Source organism: Macaca mulatta, chromosome 2 (genome assembly GCF_049350105.2).
Source record: "Macaca mulatta isolate MMU2019108-1 chromosome 2, T2T-MMU8v2.0, whole genome shotgun sequence".
NCBI classification, from domain to species: Eukaryota; Metazoa; Chordata; class Mammalia; order Primates; family Cercopithecidae; genus Macaca; species Macaca mulatta.
Genome location: NC_133407.1, coordinates 109621249 through 109642610, shown reverse-complemented (window position 1 = coordinate 109642610; position 21362 = coordinate 109621249).

Here is a 21362-nt window from a genome sequence, read left to right as displayed (position 1 = left end):
TATCTCTTTCAATTGTCAGTGTCTGGTACACAGTAAGGAATTGTGTTTATAATTTAATCATACTCTTCTATTCTTATTTTATTTTATTTTATTTTCGCTCTTACTTCTTCATCTAATAACGTTTTTAAAAGTTATCAAGTTACAGGCCAGTTGAGATGGCTCATGCCTTGTAGTCCCAGCACTTTAGGAGGCTAAAGCAGGTGGATTACATGAGTCCTAGAGTTTGAGACCAGCCTGGGCAACATGGCAAAACCCTGTCTCTCAAAAAATACAAAAATTAGCCAGACATGGTGGTATGCACCTATAGTCCCAGCTACTTGGGAGTCTGAAGCAGTAGAATTGCTTGAGCCTGGGAGGTTGAGGCTATAGTGAGCCACGATCATGTCACTGCACTCCAGCCTGAGTAACAGAGTGAGACCCCATCCAAAAAGAAAAAATTATCAAGATGTAATAGTGCATAGTTAAGAAATTAGAAATAGCATTTCCTGCCCCATCCCCTCCCCACCCCTGCCCACTCCTCTGAGGCAACCACTTTCAACTCTGTTGGCTGTTCCTCTGGTGCTGCCCTAAGTGTTAAATAACATGCTTATATTGATTGCTACCTCATAATATATCAATTTTAGACAGAATTTATTGATTTCCTGTTCTTGTAGGTGAGGATTTAGCTTACACTTCCTTCCCCTCCCTACATCCTCTCAATATGGTTTTTTGACAGTTTCTGGTTAAATGACTAGTCAGTGTTCACGTTATTATGACCACATAAGTATTATGCACTGTTGAGCTAATGTTTTATATTCTTGGAGTTAATAGTGGTTTCTTTTGAGTTTTTCCATCTGCTTACTTTTTAAAAATACTGATCACCAATTTCCAAAATGCTCACATTTGATCTGTCATGGGGCCAAAAATAATTTTTTAAAATGTTCAAAACCTACGAATTTCATAGCCTTTCTCAAGACCAGACTGGACAGGCTTCTGTGGACATCCTGCAGACTCCTTTGCCACTGTCTTGTGTTGAACTCATTTCTAAGATCCTAGGATCTCCTCTTTCTTGGTTACCTCTTCATTTTGCTAAAGCATATATTTTGTCTCTTCCTGAGAATGGGTAAATTGAAAGTAAATTGTAAAATCCTTCTGTGTCTAAAAATGTCTATATTCAAGCCTCACTGTATCTCATACGTTGGCTCTGTAGAGATTTCTGGGCTGAACATAACATTTTCTCAAAACTGTGATGCTGTTGCTCCATAGTCTTGTATCAGCCAATGTTGTCATTGAGAATCTGATGTCAAGTCCATTTCTATTCCTTTCTGTTACCTGTTTTTCCCCTTCTTAAAAGCTCTCAACATATTTATCCCTGTTGTTCTGAAAGCTCATAATGATGTGCTCGGAAGAGGGTCTGTGTCCATTTATCATGGTGGGTAGTTGGTACCCCCTTCATTTCACAGACCTGTGTACTTACATTCTGGGACTTTTTCTTGAATCACAACAGCAACAAAAACAGCAACAACAACAACTACTACTACTGCTACTACGACTATTACTGCTGCTGCTACTACAACTACTAGGTATTCTACTTTGTGATGACGCCCTTTTTTGCTATTCTTGAACTCCTTAAGTCAAACTTTGCATACAAGCCTGGACAGGAGCATGGCAGCAGCCCCTTTGAGGGTGAAGAAATGCTACATCCCTTTCAGCAAGAAAAGAAGTCCTGGGTTATTACTGGACTCCAGGGGACTCAGAGTTTGACTATGAAACACCAGCGTACCATGACACTCAGGTTGTTTATTATGAACTGACTGCCACCTGACCTACTTTGCCACAGAGAGACCCAATAACACTACATCATAAAGGGGAAGTGGGATTATATAGGACATAATCCACATAGGTTCAAAAGGCAGCATGGGCAGGTTATTCATGCCTATCCCATCCCTAGTCCCAACAACTGCCTTCCTCTCCCTTCACTTGGACCTGTGGCCTCCCAGGAAGTTGGCTGCAGTGATCTGTCTGAGGATGAAAACACTCATGCCTGTCTTATAGATAGAGGACTCTGCACTTTGCTTGCACCAGCCTGAGGTAGATTGTGTTAGACTCAGCCCTTCAGGGGTAGCCCTAAAGGACAGGTGGAGAAGACACTTCCCAGATGGCAGAATTTAATGTGTTTATCATAGTGTCCTCTTTGCTTAGAAGAAAAGATCGCCAAGGGTCAGAATCTACACATATTTCTAGGAAGTGTTTATTATACATGGTCAGATGTTAGGGAAGACAGAAGGAACTAAATGGAAAATTGTTGTCAAGAAGATTTGGAGGAGTATGTCAATGGATTTCTTAGAAGGAGTCCCAAGCCTAAAAATATTCCTATCTCATGTGAATTCTCACCAAAAGGCCCCCTAGGATGGAAGAAACTGATAATAGCACATGCTGGGTCGCCCTTCCTATGGCAGCCAGATGATTTCTCAGAGGCTCATGAACAGCGTAAACAGTGGCACAGGAAAGGAGACCAGGCATGGACTCTAACGCATGAACTTCCACACATTGAGGCTATCTGCTTTCACTGGACCTCACCTCTTGCCTGAAGTTGGAGACTGATATTTTCTCCGGCTTTATCTTTCACTCTCTGTCAGTCATGTGTTTTATCAAGACATTGAAGGTTTTTGTTATTCCCATTTCCCAGGTCCTCTCAGCACAATATTAACCATGTGGACCAAAGTGAAGTCCTGTTGGGTGGTGCAATCACGAGGTCCCTGCAGATTACAGGGAAGCAAATCACCTGAAAGTAGCGTCACCCCCAGGAAGGATGGCAGCGTGTACTCTGCTCCTGACAGCTGGAGACAAACTTCTTCTTCGGGTGCTTCTCTGTACCAAAAGGGAGAAAAATGTATTTTCCTGATCTGAAGTTAGCAAACTCCATTGTGTAGGTGCCTGTGTTTGAAACTAGTTTCACTGGAATGCAGCCATACCCATGCATTGACATGTTGTCTATGGCTGCTTTCTTGCTACAACTTCAGAGTTAAGTAGTTGTGACAGAGACCAGCTGGCTTGAAAGCCTAAAATACTTACTCTCTGGCCCTTTAGGAGAAAGTTTGCCAGCCTCTATTCTAGACTTGTATCTACATGCCAAATGACTGTAATGATTTGCCTCACCAAGGGAACCAAACTTGGAAGACAACACACACAGTGAAAGTCACCATCCGATTTAGTTGCAACATTCCGTGGCTATTCCCCAAGACCCATCAATTTATTTTATTTTATTATTTTAAAAATATTTTTACAGGCAAAACTGGAGCATTAAAAGGAGGTATGACAGGAATCAACATATCTGTGTCTTTCTTATCTGTGATGAGACACTGATCTGCTATTTTCTTCATAGGATAGAGCATTGTTTTTGATTTTCTGCTTTGTATGGGCAGGGGGGCTTCAGTGGCTTCCACTTGGGTCTTCCTCTATTATAGCCATTCTTTCCTGTCTGAAAGCCATAATGGGGATTCCACTCTTTTTTTTATTTTTTATTTTTTGAGACAGAGTGTTGCTCTGTCACCCAGGCTGGAGTGCAGTGGCACGACCTTGGCTCACTGCAACCTCCGCCTCCCAGGTTCAAGCAATTCTTCTGCCTCAGCCTCCCGGGTAGCTGGGACTACCGGCCTGCACCATCATGCCTGGATAACTTTTGTATTTATTTATTTGTTTATTTATTTTTTAGTAGAGACGGGGTATCACCGTATTGGCCAGGCTGGTCTCGAACTCCTGACCTCATGATCCGCCTGCTTCGGTCTCCCAAAATGTTGGGATTACAGGCGTGAGCCACTGCACCTGGCCTACTAAGTATGTTCATTCTAACACCGCACTGGAGACTGGTGAAAATCACAAGGTGGGTTCTGGGCCAAATTCTGCCTACAATGATGCAAAGCCACATCAAAACCCTATCACCTAGCATTTTGGGAGGCCAAGCAGGTAGTTTGCTTGAGTCCAGGAGTTTGAGAGCAGCCTGGGCAACATGGCAAAACCCCATCTCTACAAAAAATGCAGAAATTAGCCAGGCATGGTAGCATGTGCCTGTAGTCCCAGCTACTCAAGAGGCTGAGGTGGGAGGATCGCCTGACCCTGGGGAGGCCAAGATCACACCACCGCACTCGATCCTGGGTGACAAAGTGAGACCCTATCTCAAAAGGGCGGGGGAAACACCTCTATCTCTTGGCCCTCATGGGTGCCTACTCTGAGGCTGACCAGAGTGATTTCCTGGGTCTTTTGGAATTATTGTAACTTAAAATTTGCAATCAATAATACCAAAGGCTGTGGGTGTTTCTTTTTCCCAGTGTGTATTATTCCAGGAAAATTGGTTACAGGTTCATTTAGGAAAGCCTAGGTGTTAGAGTATCATGTGTGACATATTGTAGAGCTCTTTTTTTAAGGTGTGGTTTTCTTCTCATTTAAGAGGCCCTCATTTTATGAAGTGACTCACTTCTGAGGATTTGGCGAGAGGCCACATTTTCTCACTACAACTCAAGACAGATCTGTTTTTTGCCAGACCTGACATTTTCTTGACTTAATTCTTGGGATCTCCATAATGAATAAACATAGTCAGAGGATTCCGGATGTCAGATCACTCCCTGAGCTGTTATCACCATCCTTTTTCTGTTGGCTTTTATAATGGCCACATCTACATTGTTTCTTGCAGGTAAAAATTCCGCACTTAACATACTCCCTACCCACCCGAGGCCAAAGATTGCATTTCAATTACAGCCCCTCCCACTATCATTCCTAATGAGCTTCCCTCTCCAATCTTATCTTTATGACAAGAAAAAGAGTGTCAGTGGTAGACTGACATTATACTTGATGGAAGTATAATGTTCCTGTCTTCCTCTAGATGATTCCTGGGATCTCTGGCCTTTCACACTCATCTAGGATGGACCAGCATTTGGTCCAGGTTTGTGTTAGACCAATCAACAACTCTTAGGACCTTAACCATTGAGTGCAATATTTTCGATGAGTGTACATGTCAATTAATTCAGCCCAATCCAAATTTCTATTCTGCAGTTTTTATTAAGCACTCTTAAAAGCCAAACTCAGTTTTTCAATAATGTTCATTGACCACTTTCTGTAATTCTTTATGGAATTTTTTCCCCTACCCTGATTCTGCATTTTACCCTCTGGGCCAGGTTGAATTCAAATGCTGTTTATTAGGTGAGCAACAATGAAGAACGAACTGTTACCTTTCTCATGCTAAGGGAAAACAGCTTCCTTAGAAAGAGAGGTAGAGATGACAGTGTGCCAGAGGGGATGGAGGAACAGTGTTCCCCAGGTCCTGTGCATCCTCCCAGATATCCCCATTCCCACCAATCCTCAGTCTATCTTATCAATGCCTTAACATTCATACAGGCTTTTTAGCAAATTTGCAAATACAACTCCTATTATAATTAAGACACTTCATGCTCTGAATTAATTTCCAACAGTCTCAACCTGGCAGCTGCAAGTAAAAAGAGACTTTTTTTTTCCCCCCAACATGGTCACAGAAAGGCTCTAAGTTTCACTCTAACTTGAAAATGAAAGTTTCAGCATTTGAATGGTCTTGCTTTAAGTTTCTCAGTGCCTTCAGAAGCAGCCAGCCTACCCTCTAGTTCTGGCCTTCTTCATCCTCTTTAGATTGGTGGATAGCATCACCTTCCTGCCAACTCCCCACCCTCATCCCACCAGGCTTTATCCTCAACAGGCACATGGTCTGAGGTGATAACTTGACTAGTTGTTTAGCTACTCTATCACATGGGTGCTATTTTCCCCTCTTGGAGTTGGAGGGGAGTCTTACTTCCTGCAAACTAATTTAAACACTCATCGCCTCCTTGGAAGGCTGATGTCTGCAACCTGCTTTTTAGCACACATTTCCATATCAGTTAACCTTTTGATTTATAAACAATCCCAGCTTCAGCCAAGAATAACTGTATGGACAGGGTTTGGATGGCTCACAGAATGGAAGAAAGAAGGACCTTTAGCCCTCAGAGAGGACAGGAGCCCCTCAGAGAGGACAGGAACCTCAGCCCTGGAAGTTCATGTAGCCTTTCTTTTTTTCTTTCTTTTCTTTTTTTTTTTTTTTTTTTTGAGATGGAGTCTTGCTCAGTCCCCAGGCTGGAGTGTAATGGTGCCATCTTGGCTCACTGCAACCTCCGCCTCCTGGTTTCAAGCAATTTTCCTGCCTAAGCCTACTGATTAGCTAGGATTACAGGTACCCACCACCATGCCAGGCTAATTTTTGTACTTTTTAGTAGAGATGGAGTTTCACCATGTTAGTCAGGCTAGTCTCAACTGCTGACCTCAGGTAATCCACCCACCTCGGTCTCCCAAAGTACTGCAATTACAGGTGTGAGCTACTGCCTCTGGCCCACGTAGCGTTTCTTTTTTCTTTTTTTCTTTTCTTTTTTTTTTTCGAGACGAAGTTTCACTCTTGTTGCCCAGGCTGGAGTGCAACGGTGAGATCTCGGCTCACCACAACCTCCGACTCCTGGGTTCAAGCGATTCTCCTGCCTAAGCCTCCCGAGTAGCTGCGATTACACGCATGCACCACCACACCAGCTAATTTTGTATTTTTAGTAGAGGTGGGGTTTATCCATGTTGGTCAGGCTGATCTCAAACTCCTGACCTCAGATGATCTGCCCTCCTTGGCCTCCCAAAGTGCTGGGATTACAGTCATGTGCCACTGTGCCCAGCCCCATGTAGCCTTTTTTTTTTTTTTTTAAGTTATACTTTAAGTTCTAGGATACATGTACACAACGTGCACATCTGTTACATATGTATACATGTGCCATGTTGGTGTGCTGCACCCATTAACTCGTCATTTACATTAGGTATATCTCCTAACGCTATCCCTCCTCTCTTCCCCCTCCCCACAATAGGCCCCAATGTGTGATGTTCCCCTTCCTGTGTCCAAGTGATCTCATTGTTCAATTCCCACCTATAAGTGAGAACATGCAGTGTTTGGTTTTCTGTTCTTGTGATAGTTTGCTGAGAATGATGGTTTCCAGCTGCATCCATGTCCCTACAAAGGACACGAACTCATCCTTTTTTATGGCTGAATAGTATTCCATGGTGTATATGTGCCATTTTCTTAATCCATTCTGTCACTGATGGACATTTGGGTTGATTCCAAGTCTTTGCTATTGTGAAAAGTGCTGCAATAAACATACGTGTGCATGTGTCTTTATAGCAGCATGATTTATAATCCTTTGGGTATATACCCAGTAATGGGATGGCTGGGTCAAATGGTATTTCTAGTTCTAGATCCTTGAGGAATTGCCACACTGTTTTCCACAATGGTTGAACTGGTTTACAGTCCCACCAACAGTGTAAAAATGTTCCTATTTCTCCCATGTAGACTTTCTTTAGACATAGGATCAATCAGTCCCACCCATCTCTGTGTGTCTTCATTTGAGTTTTCAAATCCAATTGGCCTAGCTTAGGTCAGGCTACCATCAATTCCCTCTTGGATTAAATAAGAGAAGGGGCTGTGGGAGGAGCCTGGTGGTGGCCACTGCAGGGATCAATGCAAGCCAGGCAAACTCCCCAGCCTGTGTCTATAGTAGAATCACTCCCTGCTGCTGATAGGTTTCAAAGTCTTGGCATTTAAGGTTCTTAGTTCTGGCATCAAAGTGCCCTTGCTTCCATAACTCTCTCCCACCTGCCCAATTTATCTGTTCTAAACATTCTTTGTTCGTTCCCAACTCTGCCTTTGCTTAGCCCTCTGCCACGGCTCTCCTCAGGGGTGTCGCTTCCTGTCTTTTAAGACCCAGTCTGGTCTCTCCTCCTACAGGAAGTCTTCCCTGAACACTCAATTGACATTTACTAAAAATTTTTTAATGACCAGTTTCTTTTCCTGTGCTGTATGTGGTCTCCTTGTGTCACTCAGAGTCCCAGCAGCAAACAACTGACACTCGAACTGGGCAATTTGAGGACACTTTAATAAAGGGGCTATTTACATAGGGACTAGTAGGGTAAAGTGAGAATACCATCCCATGAGGTGAGTAACAGCAGGGATTTATTACCAGCCCAGGGTCTGAAGGGGAAAAGGGTGGGAGGAGGTGTGCTCCATACATGAGATCAATTGGGGTTTGAACAGCATCTGGATTGAACAACATAGGATGAGGAAGATGTCGGCCTCTCCATCCATTCTCACTTGTCCCAGGTCAGAGGAGTTGCTATTCTGATCGTCGGATTTCAGAACATGGACTGGGCCACATTTACGAGTGGTTGGGGTCTCTGTGTTAAAAGGTCCCACACAAGCACTAGCAAGTCTACTGCTTTCCCCTCCAGGCAGTGGTGGGTTGAACCAGGCTGTGGCTCACAGGCGCAGGTGCTGCTCTCTTGCTTTTCTTTGTTCTCTTATATTCACATGTGTTTTTAGCGTGCCCATTGCTGTGGGCTTGGCCATGGTCTTCCGGAATATAATTTGAATTTTGGTTTAATGGGATGTAGGGGAATAGGTAGACCTTGAGCCACACGCAGCTTTACCAAAGCCCTCCATCCAAAGGAGCTAGGAATTCTCCCAGATAACGACAAGGTGTACCCTGTTTCCTATCTTCTGTTGCTTTCTTCCTGTGGTCACAGCCTCGCACAATTCCTGGGGATACAGACGGCATCCCCCACACATTTTGCAACACAGTTGGACAATATCAGATTTAGGCATTCCTGAGTTTCTTGCTGTAATATCAAACCTCACCTCCCTCTAGCCCTCGGGCACACCCTCTGCTGACTGAAGAACTGTGCAGAGCTAGCTCCTCTCTGCCACTGGCCAACACCCCCTGGTGTTCAGGTTCCCCCACTGCAACTGTCTGGGACGCTGATGCCAGCAAGTGAAGGACTCATCTGAGGTGGGGCTCATCTGACCAGGACCTGGAACTGAGCCAGGGAGAAGGTTGTCCTGTCTGAAAAAATTGAGAGGGCTCCCTCAGTGAAAGGAAGTCTTGACTTCAAGGGGCGGCTCTTCTCATGGGCACTGGACAGCGCTCTTGCTTAGCTAGGAGAGGTTAACCTTGAAGTAGGCAAAATTCAAGTATACAGGATTTTAAAGGCATCATTAGGTATTTTCATATTCAAGCCCATATCTGTATCCGTATTTATATCCATTTCTAAATCTATATCTATATATGTATTTTTTATTGAGACAGGGTTTTGCTCTATCACCCAGGATGTAGTGCAGTAGTGGGATCTCAGCTCACTGCACTCCTAGTCTCAAGTGATCCTCTTGTCTCAGTCTCCCTAGTAGCTGGGACTATAGCCATGCACCCCTACACCCAGCTAATTTTTGTTTATTTTTTTAGAGACCTAGATCTTGCCGTGTTGCCCAGGCTGCTCTCAGCCTCCTAAAGTGTTGGGCTTACAGGCATGAGCCACCACGCCTGGCCTATGTACCTTTAATATCAAAGCCTTTTTAAGTTCTGGGATACATGTGTAGAACGTGCAGGTTTGTTACATAGGTATACACGTGCCATGGTGGTTTGCTGCACCCATCAACCCGTATTAGGTATTTCTCCTAACACTATCCCTCCCCTAGGCCCCCCGCCCCCAATGGGCCCCAGTGTGTGATGTTCCCCTCCCTGTGTCCATGTGTTCTCATTGTTCAGCTCCCATTTATCAGTGAGAACATGCAGTGTTTGATTTTCTGTTCTTGTGTTAGTTTGCTGAGAGTGATGGTTTCCAGCTTCATCCATGTCCCTGCAAAGGATATGAACTCATCCGTTTTTATGACTGCACAGTATTCCATGGTGTATATGTGCTACTTTTTCTTTATCCAGTCTATCATTGATGGGCATTTGGGTTGATTCCAAGTCTTTGCTGTTGTGAACAGTGCTGCAATAAACATACTTGTGCATGTGTCTTTATAATAGAATGATTTATAATCTTTTGAGTATATACCCAGAAATGGGATTGCTGGGTTAAATGGTATTTCTGGTTCTAGATCCTTGAATAATTGCCACACTGGCTTCCACAATGGTTCAACTAATTTACACTTCCACCAACAGTGTAAAAGCATTCCTATTTCTCCACATCCTCTCCAGCATCTGTTGTTTTATGACTTTTTAATGATCATCATTCTAACTGGCATGAGATGGTATCTCATTGTTGTTTTGATTTGCATTTCTCGAATGACCAGTGATGATGAGCTTTTCTTCATATGTTTGTTGGCAGCATAAACTTCTTCTTTTGAGAAGTGTCTGTTCGTATCCTTCCCCTACTTTTTGATGGGATTGTTTGTTTTTGTCTTGTAAATTATTAAAGTTCCTTGTAGATTCTGGATATTAGCCCTTTGTCAGATGGATAGATTGCAAAAATTTTCTCCCATTCTCTAGGTTGCCTGTTCACTCTAATGATAGTTTCTTTTTCTCTGCAAAAGCTCTTTAGTTTAATAGATCCCATTTGTTTATTTTGGCTTTTGTTGCCATTGCTTCTGGTGTTTTAGTCATGAAGTCTTTGCCCATGCCTATGTCCTGAATGGTGTTGCCTAGGTTTTCTTCCAGGGTTTTTATGGTTTTAGCTCTTATATTTATGTCTTTAATCCATCTTGAGTTAATTTTTGTATAAGGTGTAAGGAAGGGGTCCAGTTTTAGTTTTCTGCGTATGGCTAGCCAGTTTTCCCAATACCATTTATTAAATAGGGAATACTTTCCCCATTGCTTGTTCTTGTCAGGTTTGTCAAAGATCAGATGGTTGTAGATGTGTGGCATTACTTCTGAAGCCTCTGTTCTGTTCCATTGGTCTATATATGTGTTTTGGTACCAGTACCATGCTGTTTTGGTTACTGTAGCCTTGTAGTATAGTTTGAATTCAGGCGGCATGATGCCTCCAGCCTCCATCCTTCTTTTTGCTTAGGATTGTGTTGGCTATAGAGGCTCTTTTTTGGTTACAGATGAAATTCAAAGTAGGTTTTTCTAATTCTGTAAAGAAAGTCAGTGGTAGCTTGATGGGGATAGCATTGAATCTATAAATTACTTTGGGCAGTATGGCCGTTTTCACAATATTGATTCTTCATATCCATGAGCATGGAATGTTTTTCCATTTGTTTGTGTCCTCGCTTATTTCCTTGAACAGTGGTTTGTAGTTCTCCTTGAAGAGGTCCTTCACGTCCCTTGTAAGTTGTATTCCTAGGTATTTTATTCTCTTTGTAGCAATTTTGAATGGGAGTTCACTATGATTTGGCTCTCTGTTTGTCTATTATTGGTATATAGTCTATTATTGGTGTATAGGAATGCTTGTGATTTTTGCACATTGATTTTATATCCTAAGACTTTGCTTAAATTGCTTATCAGCTTAAGGAGATTTTGTAAGGAGATTTTGGGCTGAGACGATGGGGTTTTCTAAATAGAAAATCATGTCATCTGCAAACAGAGACAATTTGACTTCCTCTCTTCCTATTTGAGTATCCTTTATTTCTTTCTCTTGCCTGATTGCCTTGGCCAGAACTTCCAACACTATGTTGAACAGGAGCGGTGAGAGAGGGCATCCTTGTCTTGTGCCAGCTTTCAAAGGGAATGCTTCCAACTTTTGCCTGTTCAATATATTGGCTGTAGGTTTGTCATAAATAGCTGTTATTATTTTGAGACATTCCATCAATACCTAGTTTATTGAGAGTTTTTAGCATGAAGGGTGTTGAATTTTATTGAAGGCCTTTTCTGCATCTATCGAGAGAATCATGTGGTTTTTGTCATTGGTTCTGTTTATGTGATGGATTATGTTTAATGATTTGTGTATGTTGAACCAGCCTTGCATCCCAGGGATGAAGCCAACTTGATCATGATGGATAAGCTTTTTGATGTGATGCTGGATTCGGTTTGCCAGTATTTTATTGAGGATTCTTGCATCTATATTCATCAGAGATATTGCCTGAAATTTTCTTTTTTTGGTGTGCCTCTGCCAGGTTTTGGTATCAGAATGATGCTGGCCTCGTAAAATGAGTTAGGGAGAATTCCCTCTTTTTCTATTGATTGGAATAGTTTCAGAAGGAATGGTACCAGCTCTTCTTTGTACTTCTGGTAGAATTTGGCTGTGAATCTGTCTAGTCCTGGGCTTTTTTTTGTTGGTAGGCTATTAATTACTTCCTCAATTTCAGAACTTGTTATTGGTCTATTCAGGGATTCGACTTCTTCCTGGTTCAGTGTTGGTAGGATGTATGTGCCCAGGAATTTATCCATTTCTTCTAGATTTTCTAGTTTATTTGTGTAGAGGCGTTTACGGTATTCTCTAATGGTAGTTTGTATTTCTGTGGGATCAGTGGTGGTCTCCCCTTTATCAATTTTTATTGTGTCTATTTGATTCTTCTCTCTTTTTTTTCTTTATTAGTCTGGCTAGTGGTCTATTTTTTTGATCTTTTCAAAAAACCAGCGCCTGTATTCATTGATTTTTTTGAAGTGTTCTTCTTCTTCTTTTTTTTTTTATTATTATTATACTTTAAGTTCTAGGGTACATGTGCATAATGTGCAGGTTTGTTACATATGTATACCTGTGCCATGTTGGTGTGCTGCACCCATCAACTCGTCAGCACCCATCAACTCGTCATTTACATCAGGTATAACTCCCAATGCAATCCCTCCCCCTACCCCCATGATAGGTCCCGGTGTGTGATGTTCCCCTTCCCGAGTCCAGGTGATCTCATTGTTCAGCTCCCACCTATGAGTGAGAACATGGGGTGTTTGGTTTTCTGTTCTTGCGATAGTTTGCTGAGAATGATGGTTTCCAGCTGCATCCATGTCCCTACAAAGGACACAAACTCATCCTTTTTGATGGCTGCATAGTATTCCATGGTGTATACGTGCCACATTTTCTTAATCCAGTCTGTCACTGATGGACACTTGGGTTGATTCCAAGTCTTTGCTATTGTGAATAGTGCCACAATAAACATACCTGTGCATGTGTCTTTATAGCAGCATGATTTATAATCCTTTGGGTATATACCCAGTAATGGGATGGCTGGGTCATATGGTACTTCTAGTTCTAGATCCTTGAGGAATCGCCATACTGTTTTCCATAATGGTTGAACTAGTTTACAATCCCACCAACAGTGTAAAAGTGTTCCTATTTCTCCATATCCTCTCCAGCACCTGTTGTTTCCTGACTTTTTAATGATTGCCATTCTAACTGGTGCGAGATGGTATCTCATTGTGGTTTTGATTTGCATTTCTCTGATGGCCAGTGATGATGAGCATTTTTTCATGTGTCTGTTGGCTGTATGAATGTCTTCTTTTGAGAAATGTCTGTTCATATCCTTTGCCCACTTTTTGATGGGGTTGTTTGTTTTTTTCTTGTAAATTTGTTTGAGTGCTTTGTAGGTTCTGGATATTAGCCCTTTGTCAGATGAGTAGATTGCAAAAATTTTCTCCCATTCTGTAGGTTGCCTGTTCACTCTGATGGTAGTTTCTTTTGCTGTGCAGAAGCTCTTTAGTTTAATTAGATCCCATTTGTCAATTTTGGCTTTTGTTGCCGTTGCTTTTGGTGTTTTAGACATAGAGTCCTTGCCCATGCCTATGTCCTGAATGGTATTACCTAGGTTTTCTTCTAGGGTTTTTATGGTATTAGGTCTTACATTTAAGTCCTTAATCCATCTTGAATTAATTTTTGTATAAGGAGTAAGGAAAGGATCCAGTTTCAGCTTTCTACTTATGGCTAGCCAATTTTCCCAGCACCATTTATTAAATAGGGAATCCTTTCCCCATTTCTTGTTTTCGTCAGGTTTGTCAAAGATCAGATGGCTGTAAATGTGTGGTATTATTTCTGAGGGCTCTGTTCTGTTTCATTGGTCTATATCTCTGTTTTGGTACCAGTACCATGCTGTTTTGGTTACTGTCGCCTTGTAGTGTAGTTTGAAGTCAGGTAGCGTGATGCCTCCAGCCTTGTTCTTTTGACTTAGGATTGTCTTGGCAATGTGGGCTCTTTTTTGGTTCCATATGAACTTTAAAGCAGTTTTTTCCAATTCTGTGAAGAAAGTCATTGGTAGCTTAATGGGGATGGCATTGAATCTATAAATTACCTTGGGCAGTATGGCCATTTTCACAATATTGATTCTTCCTATCCATGAGCATGGTATGTTCTTCCATTTGTTTGTGTCCTCTTTTATTTCACTGAGCAGTGGTTTGTAGTTCTCCTTGAAGAGGTCCTTTACATCCCTTGTAAGTTGGATTCCTAGGTATTTTATTCTCTTTGAAGCAATTGTGAATGGAAGTTCATTCATGATTTGGCTCTCTGTTTGTCTGTTACTGGTATATAAGAATGCTCGTGATTTTTGCACATTGATTTTGTATCCTGAGACTTTGCTGAAGTTTCTTATCAGCTTAAGGACATTTTGGGCCGAGACAATGGGGTTTTCTAAATATACAATCATGTCATCTGCAAACAGGGACAATTTGACTTCTTCTTTTCCTAAATGAATACCCTTTATTTCTTTCTCTTGCCTGATTGCCCTGGCCAGAACTTCCAACACTATGTTGAATAAGAGTGGTGAGAGAGGGCATCCCTGTCTTGTGCCAGTTTTCAAAGGGAATTTTTCCAGTTTTTGCCCATTCAGTATGATATTGGCTGTGGGTTTGTCATAAATAGCTCTTATTATTTTGAGATACGTTCCATCAATATGAATTTATTGAGCATTTTTAGCATGAAGGGCTGTTGAATTTTGTCAAAGGTCTTTTCTGCATCTATTGAGATAATCATGTGGTTTTTGTCTTTGGTTCTGTTTATATGCTGGATTACGTTTATTGATTTGCATAGGTTGAACCAGCCTTGCATCCCAGGGATGAAGCCCACTTGATCATGGTGGATAAGCTTTTTGATGTGCTGCTGGATCCGGTTTGCCAGTATTTTATTGAGGATTTTTGCATTGATGTTCACCAGGGATATTGGTCTAAAATTCTCTTTTTTTGTTGTGTCTCTGCCAGGCTTTGGTATCAGGATGATGTTGGCCTCATAAAATGAGTTAGGGAGGATTCCCTCTTTTTCTATTGACTGGAATAGTTTCAGAAGGAATGATATCAGCTCCTCCTTGTACCTCTGGTAGAATTCAGCTGTGAATCCATCTGGTCCTGGGCTTTTTTTGGTTGGTAGGCTACTAACTATTGCCTCAGTTTCAGAGCCTGCTATTGGTCTATTCAGGAATTCAGCTTCTTCCTGGTTTAGTCTTGGGAGAGTGTAAGTGTCCAGGAAATTATCCATTTCTTCTGGACTTTCTAGTTTATTTGCATAAAGGTGTTTATAGTATTCTCTGATGGTAGTTTGTATTTCTGTGGGGTCGGTGGTGATATCCCCTTTATCATTTTTTATTGCATCTATTTGATTCTTCTCTCTTTTCTTCTTTATTAGTCTTGCTAGCGATCCATCAATTTTGTTGATCTTTTCAAATAACCAACTCCTGTATTCATTGATTTTTTGGAGTTTTTTTTTGTGTCTCTATCTCCTTCAGTTCTGCTCTGATCTTAGTTATTTCTTGCCTTCTGCTAGCTTTTGAATGTGTTTGCTCTTGCTTCTCTAGTTCTTTTAATTGTGATGTTAGAGTGTCAATTTTAGATCTTTCCTGCTTTCTCTTGTGGGCATTTAGTGCTATAAATTTCCCTCTGCACACTGCTTTAAATGTGTCCCAGAGATTCTGGTATGTTGTGTCTTTGTTCTCATTGGTTTCAAAGAACATCTTTATTTCTGCCTTCATTTTGTTATGTACCTAGTAGTCATTCAGGAGCAGGTTATTCAGTTTCCATGTAGTTGAGCAGTTTTGATTGAGTTTCTTAGTCCTGAGTTCTAGTTTGATTGCACTGTGGTCTGAGAGACAGTTTGTTATAATTTCTGTTCTTGTACATTTGCTGAGGAGTACTTTATTTCCAAGTATGTGGTCAATTTTGGAATAAGTGTGATGTGGTGCTGAGTAGAATGTATATTCTGTTGATTTGGGGTGGAGAGTTCTGTAGATGTCTATTAGGTCTGCTTGCTGCAGAGATGAGTTCAATTCCTGGATATCCTTGTTAACTTTCTGTCTCATTGATCTGTCCAATGTTGACAGTGGGGTGTTGAAGTCTCCCATTATTATCGTATGGGAGTCTAAGTCTCTTTGTAAGTCTCTAAGGACTTGTTTTATGAATCTGGGTGCTCCTGTATTGGGTGCATATATATTTAGGATAGTTAGCTCTTCCTGTTGAATTGATCCCTTTACCATTATGTAATGACTTTCTTTGTCTCTTTTGATCTTTGATGGTTTAAAGTCTGTTTTATCAGAGACTAGTATTGCAACCCCTGCTTTCTTTTGTTCTCCATTTGCTTGGTAGATCTTCCTCCATCCCTTTATTTTAAGCCTATGTATGTCTCTGCATGTGAGATGGATCTCCTGAATACAGCAGACTGATGGGTCTTGACTCTTTATCCAGTTTGCCAGTCTGTGTCTTTTAATTGGAGCATTTAGTCTATTTACATTTAAGGTTAATATTGTTATGTGTGAACTTGATCCTGCCATTATGATATTAACTGGTTATTTTGCTCGTTAGTTGATGCAGTTTCTTCCTAGCCTCGATGGTCTTTACATTTTGGCATGTTTTTGTGATGGCTGGTACCGGTTGTTCCTTTCCATGTTTAGTGCTTCCTTCAGGGTCTCTTGTAAGGCAGGCCTGGTGGTGACAAAATCTCTAAGCATTTGCTTATCTGTAAAGGGTTTTATTTCTCCTTCACTTATGAAACTTAGTTTGTCTGGATATGAAATTCTGGGTTTAAAATTCTTTTCTTTAAGAATGTTGAATATTGGCTCCCACTCTCTTCTGGCTTGTAGAGTTTCTGCCAAGAGATCTGCTGTTAGTCTGATGGGCTTCCTTTTGTGGGTAACCCGACCTTTCTCTCTGGCTGCCCTTAAGATTTTTTCCTTCATTTCAACTTTGGTGAATCTGGCAATTATGTGTCTTGGAGTTGCTCTTCTCGAGGAGTATCTTTTTGGTGTTCTCTGTATTTCCTGAATTTGAATGTTGGCCTGCCCTACTAGGTTGGGGAAGTTCTCCTGGATGATATCCTGAAGTGTTTTCCAACTTGGTTCCATTTTCCCCCTCACTTTCAGGCACCCCAATCAGACATAGATTTGGTCTTTTTACATAATCCCATACTTCTTGCAGGCTTTGTTCATTTCTTTTTCTTCTGTTTTCTTTAGATTTCTCTTCTCGCTTCATTTCATTCATTGATCCTCAATCGCTGATACTCTTTCTTCTAGTTGATCGAGTCGGTTACTGAAGCTTGTGCATTTGTCACGTATTTCTCGTGTCATGGTTTTCATCTCTGTCAGTTCGTTTATGGCCTTCTTTGCATTAATTATTCTAGTTATCAATTCTTCCACTCTTTTTTCAAGATTTTTAGTTTCTTTGCACTGAGTAATTCCTCCTTTAGCTCTGAGAAGTTTGATGGACTGGAGGCTTCTTCTCTCATCTCGTCAAAGTCATTCTCTGTCCAGCTTTGATCTGTTGCTGGCAATGAGTTGCGTTCCTTTGCAGGGGGAGATGCACTCTTATTTTTTGAATTTCCAGCTTTTCTGCCCTGCTTTTTCCCCATCTTTTTGGTTTTATCTGCCTCTGGTCTTTGATGATGGTGACGTACTGATGGGGTTTTGGTGTGGGTGTCCTTCCTGTTTGTTAGTTTTCCTTCTAACAGTCAGGACCCTCAGCTGTAGGTCTGTTGGAGATTGCTTGAGGTCCACTCCAGACCCTGTTTGCCTGGGTATCAGCAGCAGAGGCTGCAGAAGATAGAATATTGCTGAACAGCGAGTGTACCTGTCTGATTCTTGCTTTGGAAGCTTCCTCTCGGGGGTGTACTCCATTGTGTGAGGTGTGGGGTGTCAGTCTGCCCCTAGTAGGGGATGTCTCCCAGTTAGGCTACTCAGGGGTCAGGGACCCACTTGAGCAGACAGTCTGTCCATTCTCAGATCTCAGCCTCCATTTTGGGAGATCCACTGCTCTCTTCAAAGCTGTCAGACAGAGTCGTTTGCATCTGCAGAGGTTTCAGCTGCTTTTTGTTGTTGTTGTTGTTGTTTAGCTGTGCCCTGTCCCCAGAGGTGGAGTCTACAGAGACAGGCAGAACTCCTTGAGCTGCTGTGAGCTCCACCCAGTTCGAGCTTCCCAGCTGCTTTGCTTACCTACTTAAGCCCCAGCAATGGTGGGCGCCCCTCCCCCAGCCTGGCTGCTGCCTTGCCGGTAGATCACAGACTGCTGTGCTAGCAATGAGGGAGGCTCCGTGGGCATGGGACCCTCCCAGCCAGGTGTGGGATATAATCTCCTGGTGTGCCCGTTTGCTAAGATCCTTGGTAAAGTGCAGTATTGGGGGTGGGAGTTACCCGATTTTCCAGGTGTTGTGTGTCTCAGTTCCCCTGGCTAGGAAAAGGGATTCCCTTCCCCCTTGCGCTTCCCAGGGAGGCGATGCCTCGCCCTGCTTCAGCTCTTGCTGGACGGGCTGCAGCAGCTGACCAGCACCGATTGTCCTGCACTCCCTAGTGAGATGAACCCAGTACCTCAGCTGAAAATGCAGAAATCACCTGTCTTCTGTGTCGCTCGCGCTGGGAGTTGGAGACTGGAGCTGTTCCTATTCGGCCATCTTGCTCCGCCCCCCAAAACTTCTCAACTTCTTAACCTTGAAGTGTTTTTCATGTCTCTTTGTCCATTTAAGACCTGCGGTTCAGTCCTGTCAATTCATGTAAGCCTATGTGGACCTCAGAGAGCTGAAACTTGAGGGCTTGGATTTGACAGCACTATACTAAACTGACAGAATTCATGAGATGTAAACTTTACTTTTGTGCCTCACTATCTCTTTAAACCAAATTAGAGGCTGAAGTTCATCTATACTTGAATTCCTGAATGAAAATTCCAGCAGTCCCATGGCTTTCGTCATTATGCTTAGGCAGAAAAAAGTCCCAGGATCATTTGAGGTCACAAAAGGGCAATTTCAATTCAAAAATTAAAAAGTTGATCCCTATATAATAATCAAAACTCCATTTGATTTGACACTTAAATCTTCCCCGCTTTCCCAGCTCACCCAGCTGGCTGAGGAATAACCACTTGTGGGAGAGAGGAGCGGGGCACAACACTGTCTATCTTTCTCTCTGTCCTGCATTTTGACCCCTCCCCAGCTTGCTAAACATGGATGCTCACCCTCTCACTGTGTGGGAGCTGGGAAGGGAAAAAGGGTTGGTATTAGGAAAGTGTTTGTTTGACTGGTCCTGCCATAAGATGATGTCGCCCTTTCTGGCGCTGGTGGATGTTTACAAGTTAATCATTTCTCTCATGGGCTGCTTCGGTAGAGTCATTGGCGTCATTCCTCGGAATATTCAACATAACTCCTGTGAGTTTTTAAAAAATGCATTTTCCGACGGCACGGTGGCTCACGCCAGTAATCCCAGCACTTTGGGAGGCCGAGGCGGGTGGATCGCGAGCTCAGGAGATCAAGACCATCCTGGCTAACACGGTGAAACCCCATCTCTACTAAAAGATACAAAAAATTAGCCGGGCATGGTGGCGGGTGCCTGTAGTCCCAGCTACTCTGGAGGTTGAGGTGGGAGAATGGCAATGAACCCGGGAGGCAGAGCTTGTAGTGAGGCGAGATTGCGCCACTGCACTGCAGCCTGGGTGATAGAGCCAGACTTTGTCTAAAAAAAAAAGAAAAGCATTTTCCCTGGCTGTCAACCTCCCATCATCCCGTCGTTTTGGCAGGCCACTGCATACACATATGCTGTTGGGGTCCACTGGGCAGGACTGGAAATCCTCCAGTCAGCTCTCTGGTATCTGGCCCATGAAAAGAATTCTACATTCTTGGCCAAAATCATCTCTAGAAGTATAGATCCCTCCCAAAGTAATGGCAGTTCTCCTCCACCCCACCCCCAGTGCAACTGGCTGGCCTGTTCCTTGTCTCCAGATTTCCTGGGTGTGAGTCAGATCCTCATGCATGGTGCTTCTTTAACTCTGGTGACTCCTACTGAGCTCTCAGGTGATGCCACTGGCATCACTCTCACCAGGCTTAAGGTGAGAAGAAGGCACCCCTGAATACCAGTAGCCCTCTACAAAGAACTTTTCAAATACCTCCTTAATTTCATCAATCAATCCAATCCCTTTGTCCCCCTTATAAGTGAGTCTCAAGAGTTGTGAAATCTGTTTTTACAATTCCTTTGGAAATTACCTTATAGTCTACTTTGAGATACAGCATCTAAGGAATCCTACTGCCTCAATAAAAACTTCCAATATGATATCTTGGTGCATACTGTTAGTGTTTTGCATTAGTGAGAAGCATTTGACTAATACACAATTGAACCCTATTTTGTTTGCTTTGTATTGCATCCAGACTCAAGGAAAAACTAACCTGGGGACTTAAGTGGCTTGACCACTTCACACCCCAAGTTCTCCCCCTGACAACCCGTTCTTTCTCCTCCTCTCCTCCTCACGGCTGAGGAGAGCCAAGTCCTGTGGATTATCAGGAGTCAGAAACTTCTTCTGTAAAGGACAAAAAAGTAAATATTTTAGGATTTGTGGGCTATACAGTCTCCGTTGCAACTATTCAACTTTCATAGTAGTGCAAAAGCAGCCACAGACAATGCATAAAAAAATGAGCCTGGCAGTGTTCCAGTGACACTCTATTTACAAACAGGCAGTGGGCCAGGTTTGTCCTGCAGGTCCTTGTCCGAGCCCTGGATTAGGTCAGAGACTAGCAAAAGAAGAATGATGACCCTAACTACACTTGGGATTTACCTGGGAAGAAGTGGACAAAAACCTCAGTAAAGCTTTTTTTATAGTCCATAGGCTACAAAGGACCAGAAACTGCTTTGTTCAGGAGATGTGAAGCCTTTAGAATTTTAGCTCTGGAATCTGTAGAACACTTCAGGATCTCAAGCTGGAAAGGACCATCTTCTGAAACAGCAGATTATTATGCTGAACAAAAGGAGGAGGAGTAAAGCAAACAGGGAAGAAAACAGAGAGGCACAATAAAGGGCATCGGTCATTGCCCAATGTCACACTAGGCATCACCACAGCAGGCATCTGTGGGTCACTTTTGTGCCACAGTGCCTTCCAACAAACTGATCCACCTGCCTGGATGCTACTCTCACTCCCACCCTCTGCTTCATGAAAAAACTGTTCTAACACTAGTTCAAATGCGTAGTAAATGCTTTATCTGTCAAGCCTTAACCAAACATGCCCAACTGTCTTCCGATATCCAGCATCTACATCTTGTTGCCCCAGGAATGTTCTCCAAAGCTGGGAAGGCCTCCTGCCCTAGCAAGGCCAGCGGGAAGTGCTGGGGATTAACATTCCCCAGGAGCAATCCTCGGCCAATGACTGGCGGGAATGGATTGTAAATACCCCAACTCCCTCACCCCTCAAATCAGGAGAAGTATGTTGTGCTGTCTC